The 18,827-nt window shown below is 33.7% G+C and overlaps 1 protein-coding gene across 1 annotated transcript in view; it reads right to left on the bottom strand.

Moving 5' to 3' along the window:
- The window catches only part of LOC145241400 (uncharacterized), a 434,464-nt gene that overhangs the window by 631 nt on the left and 415,006 nt on the right, over positions 1 to 18,827 (bottom strand). The gene's annotated exons all lie outside the window — the stretch shown is intronic.

The raw sequence follows: 18,827 nt of genomic DNA, 5'->3' as shown, positions 1-18,827 counted from the left end.
ACACACATATACATGTATATATATAAATATATGCATTAATATATATATATTTATATATATACATTTATATATATACATTTATATATACACATATATACATATATATATATATAAATACATATGCACACACACACACATATATATATACATTGATATATATATATGCATATATGAATTAATATACATATTATATATATACATTTACATATATATACATTTATATATACATATATATATATATATTTATATACTAACATACATGCATATGTATATATATATATATATATACATATATATATATATATATATATATATATATATATATATATATATATATATATATTAGCTGTATACGCCAGAGTTTGCCAGGTTGAAAAATCATTTGCTGGTAGAGCGGGTAGTCAGATAGTATTAAGATATACTACTGAACTTCTTACGATTTTCCTGAAATTGAATCACATGATGGATTTATGAGGGCATAAAATACATAAGTTGTCGTCTATGAAAATTAAACGGGGAATAACTGTAATATCATAAGTAAGTAAACTTATATTGGTATATAAATGGAACTCTCGTGTATGATAAGAATAAGATAAATATAAATTAACTTAAATAAATCAACTTTACCTATTATTTAAAACAATTTTATTTCAACAAACAATAAAATTAAACTAATTATTAAATACGGTTTGATATAATATGAAAGCGGGATTACACCATCGCATGAGGGTTTCTCTTTTAATAAAGATTATATATAGATATCATGCTTGAATGTTAGTGGCTAAACGCCCATCTTTAGTATGGAAATATATGTTTCAATCAATGTGACTTTTTATTCGTATAAATAAATAGTCAACAGACAATCAAACAGAGGGGAATACTCATGAATTTATATAACACATAAAATTATGTCTTAATCGTATTTTCGCCTTTGTTTGTTAACCATTTACACTACTATAAAAAATAAGGCTGTTATTTCATCAAATATGACCTCATCAAAATGAGGTTGACCTGACCTATTTTATTATGGTTTAATTAAAGTCCATTCATATAATCTGGTGCACATTAATATTTCTTAACAGCTATTTGTTTAATTATTTTTTATTGCAATGTGATTTTCATAAAGTACCTAATTGTCGGAGGGGCATTAGAATACACTGACTGCCCCCCAGCAGAGGGTAAAAGTCCCTCAATGGGGAGCCTGGATATTACCTTAAAATATATTCAGTGGTGAGGCCCCAGCTTGCGGGCTTTGGGGAGTGTGGAGCAACTCTTTAATTACCATTGCTCCCAGGTCAACTCTGACCCGGAGTGGTAGTACCTGTTAGGGTTCCAACTATGGGTTCAATAGAAACCGACTTGAAAACAACAAATATATTCTATTAAAAAAATGTTCTTTAAAATCTTTGGATTCGGCATTAAATAACCCGAAAAGGGTTGATATGCCGTAAAACAAAAACAACCAACCAATCAACCTATTACAATTGTAAATAAAACTGTTTTAAATTTTTAATACCTTAACTGCCTTAATCTTTCATCTAATCTTTTTTATCACCCCAGAATGTGTAACAAGCTTCCATTCAGAATTTCATATACTAAACACTATATGTGGAGATTAGTGAGATATCTCTTTATAATAGGTTTAACATTCTGCAGTTTATTAAAAAGGAAGAGGAAAGGGAAGGGGATTTAAAAATCTGCGATCGGAAGGACCGAAATGTTATTGTAGAATTTTTTTTGATATCTGAAACCCTTTCGAATAATTGGGATATATTGTGCTGCTATACAGGTGTGTCATGAATATGTGCGTCCACGAGATACATATCCAATAAGTGATTGTTAAAAATGCAACATCACGGCGTAAAACAATGGTGGGAGCTTGCTTAGTGTTATGGGGCCTATGAGATTTAGAACTGTTTTTTACCCAGTTTGAGTTAAAATGAACTATTGATAGCTGCTTCAAACTCGAAGATAAACATTAAGGGATGTAAGGTGGTAGTGCAGTAATCATTATCGGTAGAATGTGATAATTTATGAGGACAGCTCAACAAGAACTTGTTTACATTGAATTTCAAGTCAACCATGTTGTATTTCCACTGGGTAGCACACGAACGGAACAATGTTCCACAGGCGGGCAATTATGGGAAAGAAGCTTTGTTAGTGGTATCTGCGTAAATATTTAGCCACAGGTGGAGTGTAGGGGGAAATCATTTATTAAGGTTCTAGCAAGTCCGGTGGTTCTGTGAAAGGTTAGCAAGGGAAAAACATAGATTAGGTTTCAATCGAACACTTTCCATCAAAATAACGATAAATCAGAGACAGTCTAGCAAGGTCGGTACTTTGTGAAAGTGGTTGCAGAAAAGAGAAAAGGGCACCGCCTACTAAGTGTCGGAACTGCTTTTGAACTTTATCGAGGCTGCCGAGAAGCATTTACCCAGATGTGACACGAGTTCTTCATTTTACATTTATAAATAGTTCAACTAAAATATTATCGTTGTCTCGTATAAATAAATAACGATTGTAAACTTGGAATTTGCACGTGACACTCCTAATGTGTATATATAAAAAATAGGTATGTTATTAGAATATCAATTTAGTCAAAAATAAGAGAAGACAGCTATTAAATTTTTGTCAACATTGCACAAATGGAACGAAATTACAAATCGATGAAATCTGTTTGCACTGTTGCAATGTAAAGTTTATAAATATTCTTCAGAATTAGTTTAATCCAAAAGTGTTGTTTTTTGCTGTCGTACATTTATTCACATTATATTATACATTGTCAAGTGCTAATCATTTCTGAAAGACTGTAATGAAACCAATTACTCTCTGTTATGATTGGAGCGGTCAGTGAGATATATATTTCTATATTAAAAAAACTAAAATAATTATAGTGTGGGCATCGAAATCAGAACATTGCAATGGATGTTTCTCGTTTACTTAAAACGAGTTTTATTTGCACGGTTGAAATATGAATTAGTTAGCGTGTGTTGTTTATAATTAAATATTACTAAAAGAAATTGTAAACGTGTGAGTATACGTACGTATTAGCATGCACGCATGTATGAGTGTAAGTCTTAACATGTATTTATTTTGATGCTTGTTAAAAAGTAAACTTCATTGTTAATTATATCTACTATAATATTAAAAAAATTGCCTGTGTATTTTGTTGTTCTTACTCTGTTCGTTCGTTTCCTATGGACTAGAAAACAGTTGGGTCTATGTTTTATAAAAAAATTACAAGAAGATACTTGTGCCTGACATTGTTCTTGGATAGGAGTTGTGCCGGAACGTCTTGCATAAGTATCGATAATTAATATATTAATAGTCGGAATAATTCGAGGAAAGAATGAACAGCCGATTTGAACCAATGTTAACACTTTTTTTATAGCCTAATATCCAAACTGCTTTTTACAGCCTAATATCCAAACTGAATTTAAGAATTTTTAATTACAACTAGAACCAAAAGGTTCAAATTATAAAATGAACACTAAGTTCTTTGATATTGCAAGGGGCTGCTCTAAATGAATATTTCTGTTTAAACTCCATTTCACAATGATACTTGACTATTACTGCTAATAACACCACACAACGAGTAATATTAGTCATATAAAATCAGCGGCAGATTATTTCATCTGATAAAAGCGAGTGCCATGTGAATGTTTTTGTTTGGAGCACAATTAAAACATTATACTTGACTTTTACATTTTTAGATTTAAAGCTAGCCCATATATATATATATATATATATATATATATATATATATATATATATATATATGTTTATCTATAAAAGTGACATTATCTGTATGCGAGTGTGTATCTCTGTGTGTACATTTCACTACCAAACTACTTTGTCAATTTTCAGTCTATAGATTCGAGATTTGACATAAGAGCTATAGAGATTTCGGAAAATCTTATTTTTTTCGGTTTTTGGCCAGACATTTACCTATCAAGGGCACAAAGTTCAACGATATGACCTTTGTAAATTCTACCAAACTCATCAATCAATTTTGGGTCTAAACACTTGAATTCTTTGATGTAGGTTACTTCGACATGGATGAAAATTCAATTTTAGGCCAAAACAATAACTGTTAAAGGGTCAAATTTTGGGTCCAATTTTTAAAAAATTGACCTCTGCGGTCTTTACCAAATTAGCCAATATAGATCTAAACATTTGAAATTTATGAAATGAAGAATATTCAGACATATGACAAGCTTTTTACTTTATTTTTTTGGCCGAAGAGTTTGTTGCTAATGGTAAAAATACGAGAGATTTTACGTTTACAGTCTTTAGCAAACTATTCAGCTCTTTTTGTCGAAAAATTTTGCATTTTAAAGAAACGGTAGTAAGACATACAGCAACATATTTTATCAGCTTTTTGTTTTTGGCAGAAAGTTAGCTACCGAGAGCTTACCTTTATAGCCTCTACCAAATTCCTCCGCCCATTTGGAGTCAAACATTTGTAAATTTTAGATGTAGGTTAACTGGATATGAGTCAAACATTTAATATATGTATCTATGCCCATAAAGTTATGAACAGTACCTAGGTCCGAGCGAACCGGGCTCAACTCCTAGTAATTTTATGAAATCAAGAGTTGGTTCTCTATAGTGCTATGCAGATTAAAATATAAAGTGAACTTATTCATTGCGAGTGGCATGTGAAGCTTCCCCTACGTGAGCGATTCATAATTATAACAAGTAACTATTGAAAACTGTGCTATTTCATTGATTTCGATGACAATAAAAATATAGGAGTGTAAAACGTTCGTTCATCATCATTTAATTCCGAGTAACGCCTTATCGCCTTGTTAGTTTTATATTAAAGTAATGTTAGTTTTATAGTAATGCCGCCTTGTAAGTTTTATATTAAAACCCCTGCATGCAGGGGTATACGTAATGTGTGAGCGTATCCACTAATTGTCTACATAGATGAAAAATTAAAGCGGAAATAGCACATGTGCAATTTTACAAAAAAATCTTGAAATATGTTTTGGAATCTCTACGGAAAATAAAGCCATTAATTAATTAACGCAGACAGGGCAATAGTCAATACATGCGTTACTAAGAATATACTTAATAATCTTTTTACCCGGTTGGCAAATCGAAACTCTATTGGTTAAAGTAAATCAATTTCGTATAAAATAGTATATAGATTCCCGAGATCCAAATTAACATTCCCGCGTGCCAGAAAATGCACCTTAATGACATCGAATTTACGTTGTGAGAACGACACTCAAGCTTAGAATAATAGGCATAATAATCCGACCGAAAAAAGCAATGACCACCTTCATCTGTCTGTAATTGAAATATAAAATTGCATCACTCTATTTTTCAATGAAATATACAGGACCCCCAGAAACAAAAGAATGAATTATTTAAAAATATGTTTTTTTTCCTTTTTCACGATTTAAAAGATAATCGTTGCATCTCCATATTTCAGATTGAACAAAAGAAAATATTGTCTATTCATTTCGGAATATGGAAGATAGAGAGAAACTGATTCTATTTCAAACAAAAGAATTTGATTTGAAAATAAGACGCGAATAATGTATGAGACGATTCCCATTCGAAGATGTAGACACCGCCATTGTTTTAGCTTCGGCAAACAGAAATTAAGAAAAAAGAAAAGAAATTGAAACAGAAAAAAAAACAATAACAAATCTGGGCCAATCAATAATAATTTCAATTCTTTAATTACATCTTTGGTTTGCGTGTTATCAAGCAAAAATTTCCGACTTTAAATGAAAAAGAAAAAAAAAACTATACTATTCTACATTTACTTCCACGCAAAAAATGGACACTCTCTGTAATTATAAAAAAAACGTACCCATGGCTGTATTTGAGTGAGTTCGTTTTCCATGGACTCAAAAATAGCCGGGACATTATTATAATTAAATTTCACAGGAAGATATTGATGTATTTGGTAGGAGACTTAAATACGTTTGGTATCAAGGGCACGTTCGATATAAATGCTTCTGTTTAAGCAACAATTGAAATATGATAGTTCATTTTGTTTATAAAACTTAAGTTCTAGCCATTATAACAGCACAAGCAGTAATGCCAGAGAGGCAATAGCGGGTACTTTGATATGATAGGAGCGCGTTCGGTATTAATGTTTCTGTTTAGAGCACCATTTAATCATGGTACTTGATTTTGCATTTTAAACTTTAATTCAAGGCACTATATATAGAAATAGTTTTATAAAATAAACAAGTTTCTCTACGCGACAATGTAGACTAAAATAGACTGTTAACGAAGTCACTGTAAGGAGGTATTTGAAACTTTCTCCCAGTGCACCGTGGTGGGTTTCTAACTAGAGAAGGCAATCAATCGAATTGATTGAAAATCGTCACTTTTACCGATTTCGCTGTTAGTGCGAAACATTCGATGATTATCCTTTAAGCCTGATCAGTCAGGTCGCTCTGCTTGTATTATTTATTAGTTATCAGATGATTACCAAGGTTTTTCCCGACTCCGATAATATTATGTATTCTGTATAAATTTCCCGATTCGAATGAAAATGCCAATAAATATAAATTCCGATTCTTTTCATATATCTTGAAATTTAATTTAAATTCTATGCTTTTTAAAACCGATCAAATGATTGTAATCACTAAGCCACCAGTGAGCTGCCCCCATATATAATTCAAAAGTAAAGACAATACTTGGTACAACGCGTATATTACAAATTGGGCATGGTCCTAAATGCTTTCTTTTCGATTTCTTCGATGGTATTTAATTGAAAAATGTGAGGCAATATTTGCTTTTATTTCAAAACAAATCTCATTTGCAGTCGGTCGTCGTTAATGTGATTTGAAATTATAAAGTACTGTTAAAAATCAACAATTGAAAAACCAAATAAAAAAATACAGACAGAATAGTTAAGAAATCCCATTCCATGTCAAGAATTATTTTCTATGCTGAATACACTATAATCTATGGCAACACGTCGAAGGACGTAAATTTCCAAGATTTCTCTTATTCTGTCTGTCCTCTGATCATGTAGTGAAATATGGTAAAAGGGAAACTGGTTACTTTACATGCATCAAAAATAAATCATCTGTATTTCAACCATCGACGCTCAAACCCCCGTTTGGGATCAATTAAAAAGAATAGCTCTCGTGTTGAGGAGGTTACATGGTTTACATGCTTTTACAGGTGACTGGGTCTGAAATTTACTTCTGATCTGAAATGGACTAGGTACATCAAATCAGTTGCTAGAGTCGTTGGAAATATTTGGGATGTTTTACTCCAGTATATGTCTCACTGCAAATGCGATTCTCTAACTGTATATGATAATTGCACCGTATAACAGAGTACTTTTAGGCAGGAGTTGCTCGAATCATCCTATCCTGTCTTGTCAAAGTTCAATCATTACTACGCTATTGTTTCAATAGTACCTACTTACTATGCCTCCCCACGGGACAGAGTTAGACACCAGGGTCGTTTTTTAACGTGGAGAAAAGGTACAAAAATAAAAATTGTCTCAGTCGTGGGGGATTTCTTCTCCACCGAAAGAGAACAAGAAACAGAAGTGCAGCATCTGAAGAACAGATGGTATTTATTTGCTCCCCCCACCGAGCAAATTAGGCACAAGGCCAATTTTTAAAGTGAGGAGTGAAGGGGCAATGGGGACCAACTCTCCGGCGAGTAGGGGAGCTGGATAGTGACAATTGGTATGAAGGGTTGCCCCTTCATTGACCAAGGTCTTATATGTGGGGTCGCCCCCACATATGGTCTTTGCTTGCAGTATCTGCCGGAACAGATGGTATTTATTTGCTCCCCAACCGAGCAAATTAGGCACAAGGCCGATTTTTAATGTGAGAAGTGAAAGGGAAATGGGGACCAACTCCCCGGGGAGTAGGGGAGATGGATAGTGACAATTGGTATGAAGGGTTGCCCCTACATTGACCAAGGTCTTATATGTGGGGTTGCCCACACATATGGTCTTTGCATGCAGTATCTGCCGGAACAGATGGTATTTATTTGCTCCCCCACTGAGCAAATTAGGCACAAGGCCGATTTTTAATGTGAGGAGTGAAGGGGAAATGGGGACCAACTCCCCGGGGAGTAGGGAAGTTGGATAGTGGTAGTTGGTATGAAGGGTTGCCCCTACATTGACCCAGGTCTTATACGTCGGGTCGCCCCCACATATGGTCTTTGCTGCAGTATATGTCGCAACAGATGGTATTTATTTGCTCCCCCACCGAGCAAATTAGGCACAAGGCCGATTTTTAATGTGAGGAGTGAAGGGGAAATGGGGACCAACCCCCGGGGAGTAGGGGAGTTGGATGATGACAATTGGTATGAAGGGTTGCCCCTACATTGACCAAGGTCTTATACGTCGGATCGCCCACACATATGGTCTTTGCTTGCAGTATCTGTCGGAACAGATGGTATTTATTTGCTCCCCCACCGAGAAAATTATGCACAAGGCCAATTTTTAATGTGAGGAGTGAAGGGAGGGGGAAGGGAAAAAGGGGGCCAGCTCCCAAGAGGAGGGAAATGGGAGCTGGTTAAAGGTAAAGCATGTGGGGTTGCCCCCATATCTGGTCTTTGCTAGACATAGCTAGTCATAGCTTGCAGTATCTGTCGGAACAGATGGTGTTTATTTGCTCCCCCACAGAGCAAATTAGGCACAAGGCCGTTTTTAATGTGAGGTAAAAACCAGCTCCCCTAAAAGTAGGCAAAAAGGGGGCACTCTGGTTACCAAAAATAATAATTGTCCCAGTATAGAGGGTTTCCCCTCCATTGACTGGTACAAATTATCTTAAGTGCAGTATCTGCCGGAACAGATGGTATTTATATGCTCCCCCACTGAGCAAATTAGGCACAAGGCCGTTTTTAATGTGAGGTAAAAACCAGCTCCCCTAAAAGGGGTCACTCTGGTTACCAAAAATAATAATTGTCCCAGTATAGAGGGTTTCCCCTCCATTGACTGGTACAAACTATCTTAAGTGCAGCATCTGCCGGAACAGATGGTGTTTATTTGCTCCCCCACTGAGCAAATTAGGCACAAGGCCGTTTTTAATGTGATGTAAAAATCAGCTCCCCTAAAATTAGGCAAAAAGGGGGCACTCTGGTTACCAAAAATAATAATTGTCCCAGTATAGAGGGTTTCCCCTCCATTGACTGGTACAAATTATCTTAAGTGCAGCATCTGCCGGAACAGATGGTGTTTATTTGCTCCCCCACTGAGCAAATTAGGCACAAGGCCGTTTTTAATGTGAGGTAAAAACCAGCTCCCCTAAAAGTAGGCAAAAAGGGGGCACTCTGGTTACCAAAAATAATAATTGTCCCAGTATAGAGGGTTTCCCCTCCATTGACTGGTACAAATTATCTTAAGTGCAGCATCTGCCGGAACAGATGGTATTTATTTGCTCCCCCACCGAGCAAATTAGGCACAAGGCCAATTTTTAATGTGAGGAGTGAAGGGAGGGGGAAGGGAAAAGGGGACCAGCTCCCGAGATGTGGGAAATGGGAGCTGGTTAAAGATCAGGCATGTGGGGTTGCCCCCACATCTGGTCTTTGCTAGTCATAGCTTGCAGTATCTGCCGGAACAGATACTACACTTTGAGATATTAAATCTTTTATTCATGTTAAAAAAATACAGAAAAAAAATCAACGATGAACAAAAAACTTAGGCACATGGCCAACTCAAAAGGGGGGATTTTGGGGGACGTTGGTCATCCTTGTCACTCCAGAACTAAACAAAGTCAAAAGTTTCTCCCAGCTAGTATCTTCTTTCACCATAATACCGCATTCACCCTTTCATATTGGGGGACGTCCTAGTAACTCCCAATTTTTTAAAACATTTTTTATTGACGTGTAAAAACAAAAAAGATAACAATAAAATGGTAACAATAATTCATTTGTGTCGAGGGAGGGGGAAGAAAAAAAAAAAAAAAAAAAAAAAAAAAAAAGGTGATTAGTAGGACCCTCCCAACCCCGTCTAGTTGATAGACTGCCCGTTCCACTAGGTTTGTAAAAGGAACCTCGCTTCTGCGGGTCAGTCTCTAGGTGGGGATGCCCTCTAGATGGGGGTGAATGGAGAAAAGAAAATTTTGTGGGTAAGGGATGGAGGTTAGTTTGTATTTCTTTTTCTCCAAGATGGGTAAAATTTAGAGGAAGGGGTGAAAACAAAAATTGCAGGTAAGAGGGGATGGGGATCTTGGAGGCTTCCTAATCGGGGAGGGATGGAACACACACTCAGCTAGCTGAGAGACTACTTGTTTAATTTAACTTTACAGAACTGCGCGTTCCACACCTAGGCGGGGAACACGTATTCAAATTTGGCTCCTCTTCGTACACACAGACTTGCCACATGTATCCATCTTCTGTCAAATGCCGCGCGATGCAGCCTTCTTCTATCACATCTGATCTTCACCCGTAGTTGGTGTTTAAAAATACTACACTTTGATCTTGTCCTGAAGGCCAAGTAATCGTAGATTAATCAACCCTTATCCTCGAGTGGGTTTCGGGTGTTGATCAGAGGTTACTCCTTCGTGTACATATATATATATATATATATATATATATATATATATATATATATATATATATATATAACGTGTTCCTATTTAGAAAAACATTCTTTACACTAGACTGGTCTCTGTTAATTATGATCTAACTTTTTATGAAAGCAGTTCTATGTTTTTTTCTCGTAATTATAACGATTCGGTTGTTTATTTGATTGAGTTACTTTTTTTTAATGCAAACAATGTATCAATAAAAATGAATAATAATAATAATAATAATAATAATAATAATAATAATAATAATAATAATAATAATAATAATAATAATAAACCTATCCAAGCCAGGAGACTGGATGTCATAAGACTTAAAAAGAATGGAATCTTTCTGCCAGACTGTATATATTGCTGTTCCCGCAGACCTCAGAATAAATAGCTAGAAGATTGAAAAATTGAGCAAATGCACGGAGCTGGTCAGAGAACTTAAAGGGATAGGGAGAACGAAAAAAGTAAAGATTACATCACTAATTGTACGGGCGCTTGGAAGGACACCGTAAAACTTCGAAAAAAGAATCGCAAAGATTGGAATAAGAGGGATGGCAAGGAAGGTACAACGAATATCAATAAAGAAAACTTTAGAAATATTAAGGAAAAGCCTTCAATGTGGAGCCTACCACCGCATATGAACTACACACATACTGGACACAGAAAGGGATATAGCTGCAAAACACAAAGGGACATCATATGGAACTATGAAAATTGAATACCGCCCCCACCTTTATTTATCTACGTGTCAGCAAAAACAGGTACCAAACCAAATAATGAGGGTCAAGGAGATGGAAAAACCGAGGATAGAAAGCACTAGCCAGACCTCCACTGGATGAGTGCATAGAGCGCTGGGACCTTGGGGAGGCTTATGGACAACACAATTCTAGTGAGAAATAATTGGTAAACGGCTGTTTCGTTAATGTAAATTCTTTTGCAAATATTTTTGAAAGAGGTGGAGACTACTGGAAATCTAGGGAGACTTGTTATCAAGCACTCCAACGAACACCACAAGGTGTTTGTCAAAGAGCAATATTTGATGATGACTTGTGTGACTAATCGTAGTGAGTAAATAATAATAATAATAATAATAATAATAATAATAATAATAATAATAATAATAATAATAAACCATACAAATAGCAGAACGTAGGGAACACATGTGCCACTCACTGAATAATCATGGACCTCTTCCCAAGGAACAGAAAGGAAGCCAAAAAGGAAAAGGAGGAATTCATGATCTGCTACATCTATGGATCAAAATATCCAGAAGGAAAAAGAATTGGGGCAAAGTATGTATACACTACAAACATCTTATGACATGATACCCCAGGCATGGATAATAGGCTGCTAGAAAATTGATAAAATACTAAGCAGGAATATAAACGTGATTGAAAATACAATGGCACTAGAGCGTACACTTTTCACTATGCCCATTACTGTTCATTATAGCCATTATACCCCTGAATAATATACTGAGAAATTGCCACGACGAGTACAAGTTCTGCAATACAGAGGAAAAAATGACCCACCTTATGTACATGGACGATCTAAAGCTTTTTGCAAAGATCGAGAAAGAAACTAGATACACTAGTAAACACTACCATGATATTAAGCCAGGATATAAAATGGTTTCTGGTATGGAAAAGTGCGCACTATTAGGGGTAGAAAAGGGAACACTGGAGACGACTGAAGGCATTAGACTGCCCAATCAAATGAAGATGAGAGCACTAGAGGAACAATGCGCATATAAACGACTGGGGGTTCCTGATCAGACGGCATCAAATCTAAATAAATGAATGAGATAATTAGGAAAGAATACCTTAAAAGAACAAGAAACCTTCTGAGGTATGCGGGAACGGCAAAATATACAATCTGGCAGAAAATTTCCATTCTTGTTAATTAGTATGGTTCCCAGCCTCCGGGCTTGGATGGGTTGTTGTTGTTGTTGTTGTTGTTGTTGTTGTTGTTGTTGATGTTTATTATTATTATTATTATTATTATTATTATTATTATCATTATCATCATCATCATCATAAATTATATGGCTAAACCTAATAAAAAGTAGAAATACATGGACAGTATCACTAGTAAGATATTCTTGGCCGTTCATAGGGCGGACTAAAAAAGAACTGAGAAAACTCGCTCAGAAGACAAGAGTACTAAAGACCATGCACAATGCACTGCACCCAAAGGGCAATGTTGACCGACTTTAGGTGAGGAGACGAAGGGAAAGAACTGATTTGTATAGAAGTCTGTGTAAATGACACAAAAAAGAAAGAAAAAACGGCATAATGCAGAACACTCCAAAGTTAATTATGTCAGTGAGAGACACTAAAGAAATTTAAAAAAAAAAAAAACAGAAAACAGAGAGAAAAAAGGATAAGTTTAGAAACGAAACATGGGAAGAAAAACAACTACATGGTAGATTCATTAGGATGGCAAACGATGAGAATATCAAAAACACTTGGACATGCATGCGAAAAGGACATGTAAATCGAGAAACTGAATCCCTAATAGCCGCAGCATAAGATAACTCGATGAGAACGGCTACATAAAAGCCACGATCGACAAAACACAAGTCAACTGCAAAAAGGGTCTCTGTGAACAAGGAAGTGAAACGATACACCATATAGTTAGTTAACACAGCAAACTGGCCTAAAAGGAATACAATAATAGGCACGACGAAGTGGCAGGGCAGTACACTGAAAATTATACAAACAACTGTATCTCAAACGGACAGAAAATGACATAAGCAAAAGCCGACAACAGTACTTAGAAAATGAGAATGACAAAATCCTATGGGCATGGACATACAAAAAAAAGCCTGGATGTCGTAATAATTAACAAGGAAGAAAGGTCTTGTCAAATCATAGACTTTGCTGGTCCAGTTGACCACAGAATGAATATCAAAGAGAAGGGAAAACGGGGAAATACACAGCGCTAACCAGAGAGTCTAAAGAGATATGGATGATCACGAACATCAGGATAATACCTATAATAACAGGACCCCTATGACCAATGTCGACAAGCTTTGAAAATAGAATGGCAGAATTTTGAATCAGAGTAATGGCTGGAAAGAGACAACGAATAACAATAATGAAAACAGCTAAAATATTAAGGGAAACCTTTGAATACAGAAACTAATATACTTGAGTCTCAAGTGCGAGCCAGACAAACTGTTGTAGAAGAAATATGAAGAAGCGTTACATGGAACCAAGAACATCAAAGCTGCATCTATATAACTTCTCTAAAACCTTCCCCATCACCTCCCAATCTCCCATCACCTCCTAATCTCCCATCACCTCCCAAAGAGTTACAAAATAGCCTAGAAGAGTCAACGAATATGAAATAACAGCCAAAGGAACATGTAGACCTCCGCTGGACAAGGGCGACGGGAACTGGGACCTTGAGAACGTTACCGCCACTAAAATTACAGTATACACAAATGGCCGCTGCCAGCAAGAAACCAATGATAAGCGGCTTTTGCGATAACACTAATAAAATTGCACTGAAAACCTGGGGAAAGATGTTGTTACTCAACTTTCAGGGAACACTACAGATTATTTTCTATGAGAGATCTTGGATGACCTGTGTGAAAGCTACTTGTGTGCCAGCAACAACAACGGCAACAAGAAATTTGCTTTAACAATATATAGAGATATTTACCTTTTAATTTTTCGCTTTTTGAATTCAGGAACTATGGTTAAAATATTCATTTAGATGTTTGCTATAGCTTTTTATCTTATTGAATTTATTATTTAAATTCAGATCTATATTTTTCTCTACTTATTTCTATCTCTAACCCATATTAATTTTCTTATAAATTTTAAATCCAGACCTTTTATTTCAATTTTTTTTCAGATTAATCTGCCTTACATTTAATGCTAGGTTTATTTATGGTGCCTTTTAAATTCAATAAAAACCCTTCAAAATTTGCTGATGAGGAGACCTTGCTTATTAAAAAACTATATGTAATTATTGTGCATAACTTGATGTATACCACAATAAAAGCACTGTTTTCCGAAACGATCGTTCAGATAATTGATTTTGTTATTGTTCCTACTTATGAAACGGATTTTTAATTTAATTATAATTTGATTTTTCAATTTTAAATTATAAATCACATTGCTTAATATTGAATTAGCTCTAAGACATTTAACTATCGAGCTTATTATATATCTAAATTACAACGAGCACTTTCTATTTCCTGTATTTTAATTAAACTAGTAATTTCACTGTTACATTAAAATACACTCAGCTCTTTAGACTATTGTTCTATCTCCTTTAAATTTATATATATATATATATATATATATATATATATATATATATATATATATATATATATGAGTAAACAGTTAATAATATATATATACGAGTAAACAGTAAATATATATATATATATATATATATATATATATATATCCGAGTAAACAGTTAATAAAACATGTTAAAAACACTTTGAAATGAGTTAAAAACATATTTACTCTGAAAAGGAAACACTAGAAAAGATTCAATTAACTTTTTTGAAGTTATATACTTGGATTTTACCGTCACTGGATTATTTATCTTCCACCAGACTATCCATTCACGTGTAATCACCTTTTCTTCACCATATTCCCATTGCTTCACTTTTTTTTTGTTTTCAAGTAAGACCTTTGACTTACTCGTTGTTTCATCAAATACTTTTGCATGCAAAATCCGATTCCGCATTTTGCTAATCCCTACCCTCTGATGAGAAGGAAAGCATTTCTTCGAAACTCCGCGGATTAAATACTATCCCCTTATCTTATTTTTCCTTTTCAGATTAAATATGTTTTAACTCATTTCAAAGTGTTTTTAACATGCTTTATTAACTGTTTGCTCGTATTATAAGCTCTATCTCTTATTTCATTTTATTGACCTTTTACATCTGGCTGAGATAACGTTATAAATATTAATTCTGTAATATTTATAATATACTTTAATTTTACCATCTTGGATAATTTTAGTAAATTTAATTGTAATTTTTATTTTATACATATATATATATATGTATATATATATATATATATAAATATATATATATAAATATATATATATATATATATATATATATATATATATATATATAAAGCGGAATGTGTGTGTGTCTGGTCACGAATAGGCTCCTATATGGTTGACTATTAAAAATAAAAACTGATTACATATAATGATAAGAGATGCATCGAGACAAAGGAATGTGTATGTTTGACCTTGAAGAACGGTGGTTCATTAAAATTGTGGGGTCTGCATTCGTGTCTGGTCCCCCAAGTATGGGAATAAAAAAATAAAATATAAAACAAAACATTTACAAGTGTTTTTAATATAGATGTACATAAGAATATTTTAACTTCAATAGGGATGGTATAATAATATTGTGGGGTTTGCGTTCGCGCCTGGCCTCCATAGAATGGGAATAGGCACACACTTTAATAAAGACTTTTCATATCTATCTGCGTAAGTATACTTTGATAATTATGTTTCAGTTTGAAGAAATATAGTACACGAAAATAATGAGCTGCTCGTTCGCACCAGACCTCCATAGAATCGAAATATGTCACAAAGTTTAACAACGTTTTTTTAATATAGATCCACAGAATATTGTGATGAGTGTTTCAGTGTGAACAGGTATGTTATAATAAAGTATGGGGTTTATATTTTTTATTTGCACTTTCATCATATTTTTCTTTGGTTTTGATACCCCTAAATTCAACCCTTCCTTTTCATAACCTATCATACTTTCATAAATCAGCGTCCATTTTCTGTTGGCTGTTTTTGAACCCAGTAAACGACGGGTACTTTTGCTAGTATATATATATATATATATATATATATATATATATATATATATATATATATATATATATGTGTGTGTATATAATATATATATATATATATATATATGTATATAATATATATTTAAGAGAAAGAAAATTAAAAGTTGAATTTTACAATCAAAATTTATTATTCGACTAAATACCCCCCCCAATAATTTACAACGCCCTTATTCTGCGGAGTTTCAAAGAATGTTATTCTTATTATTCTTTTCACCAGAGGCCATAAAGAAATCAGCAAATTATATTTGTAGCAATGCTAGAATTTGCTAGTTATTGCATTAAGTGAAACCGCAATTTATTGTAGTTATATATTACCAAATAAAAAAAGGAAAAATATTTTATGCGTAAAAAACTAATATAAAAACACACCGCGCATAATATTGCGACTTCAATGAAACTCCTCTAGACTTGATCGAAAATACAAAATAGTTTTTTGGACAGAATGTATTCCAAGATAAATCCAGCTCTACTCTCTATTGCGTATTGAGCTTTTTTTAATTCGGTTGGGATTATACTTTCTAAATATAAATACTGTTATTTATATTATTTTTACGTTTACCATTGCGTATATCAGGTTAACACTACACTCCTTTTTTTCATTAATATATATATATATATATATATATATATATATATATATATATAGAGAGAGAGAGAGAGAGCGAGAGAGATAGATAGATAGATAGATAGATATATCTGGATTTTTTATTCCTTACGACCGAATTTGGCGTTCATGCTTCGTATTATTCTCTCTCGTAGCAATTGTATGTGGCCGGAATGTAATGATTTAGCAGATAGAAATGTATTACTATAGTGTCAAATATTCTGTATCACGTTGTACCGATGATATATATATTATTTCAATAGTGAATCTATGTATTAATTGGCATCACCGAAACCAAAACATGACAAAACATAGTAGTGTGATTGAGATTTAAGCAAAAACTAAAGTTTATTTTAACTCAATAGGCGTGGAATGTGGGAAAGAGTGTGGATTTATTTTATTTTTTAAATGCAACTGGTTTCCATAATGACAATATTTTTGAAAACAAAATGGTGCAGCCAAAGGCGGTTGGACAACCCACCAAGTTTTATAATTGTATAGATTTCAATAGGTTTGCACTCAATCGGGCAACGCCACATTATGCTGTCTACAGTGTAGTTTCTTGCTGTCATTCTTGTAGCTAAATCTCTTTTTGGTTTCATGTATTTTAAACCGTTATTTTTGTCGGTATTTCTTTTATACCCGCAGGCTTTCCTCCATTCTCGAGAGATTTTTTTTTTACTATACGACCCTGCAGTCTATTCCCGGATCGTATGCAGTCTAGCATCGATTGAGTTGTATTTATGTTGAATGAGTATAGTCGAAAAAATATATAGTAAAACAATGATTTTGTCTCCCTGAGCACGAATTGCGAGAGAAAGGAAACCAATTAAAGTTATTTATATATGCCTGTCATCCTGCTTCGACGTACTTATTCTTTACTTCTTTTTATGCATATCTTTTACGTTATTTGTTTATCATTCAATTTTTGCATTCTCAACCGTTGTCTTGTTTCTATGCTCCTTTTACCATTAATATTGGAACATATATATATATATATATATATATATATATATATATATATATATATATATATATATATATATATATATAACTTTAAGGTACGCCCACAAAAAGACACAACAGGGAAAAGAATGGGTATCTTAAAATTGTTTAGATTCAAAATATGAAAAGGCTACGTTGTTTTTAGAACTGATTTACAGTTTGACATTTATTATTATTATAATTTACTCACTAGGAGTAGTCACACAAACCATCACCAAAGGTTGCTCTTTGAGAACAACTTGTGGTGTTCCCTTGAGTCTGAGTGACAACAATTTTTCCCAGATTTCCAGTCGTCTCCATCTCTTTCGATAACCTTTCGTAAATGAATGTGCGGTATCACAACAACCGCGTACGATTGATTTCTCGTTGGCGGCGACCATTACCCTTCACTGGAATCTGGGTGTCAATTAGCCCCCTAAGATCCTAGTCCTCTTTGCACTTTTTAGTGGAGGACTGGCTAGTGCTTTTTTCTCCTCGGTATGTCCCTTCTCCTTGTCCCTCATTATTTGGTGTGTTGCCTTTATTATTATTATTATTATTATTATTATTATTATTATTATTATTATTATTATTATTATTATTATTATTATTTTATTATTATTGTTATTATTATTATTATTATTATTATTATTATTATTATTCCAAATTCAAAAAAAAATTAGGCATGAATTATATACATTCAGATAGTGATAAAGAAACATATTTAACAAATATTTATATATTTGATAAACCACAGCCAGGTTAACACAGTAAACAAACAATACTTTCGTATGAAAATACGTAAACATTTAATTGACATTAACATGAGAAAAAGTAGCATATATATCATATGTT

The sequence above is a fragment of the Euprymna scolopes genome, chromosome 20 (genome assembly GCF_053919585.1).
Source record: "Euprymna scolopes isolate OS-2025 chromosome 20, ASM5391958v1, whole genome shotgun sequence".
Lineage (NCBI taxonomy): Eukaryota > Metazoa > Mollusca > Cephalopoda > Sepiida > Sepiolidae > Euprymna > Euprymna scolopes.
The sequence above is the reverse complement of the archived record's forward strand: the minus strand, read 5'-3'. Positions and strand labels throughout refer to the sequence as shown.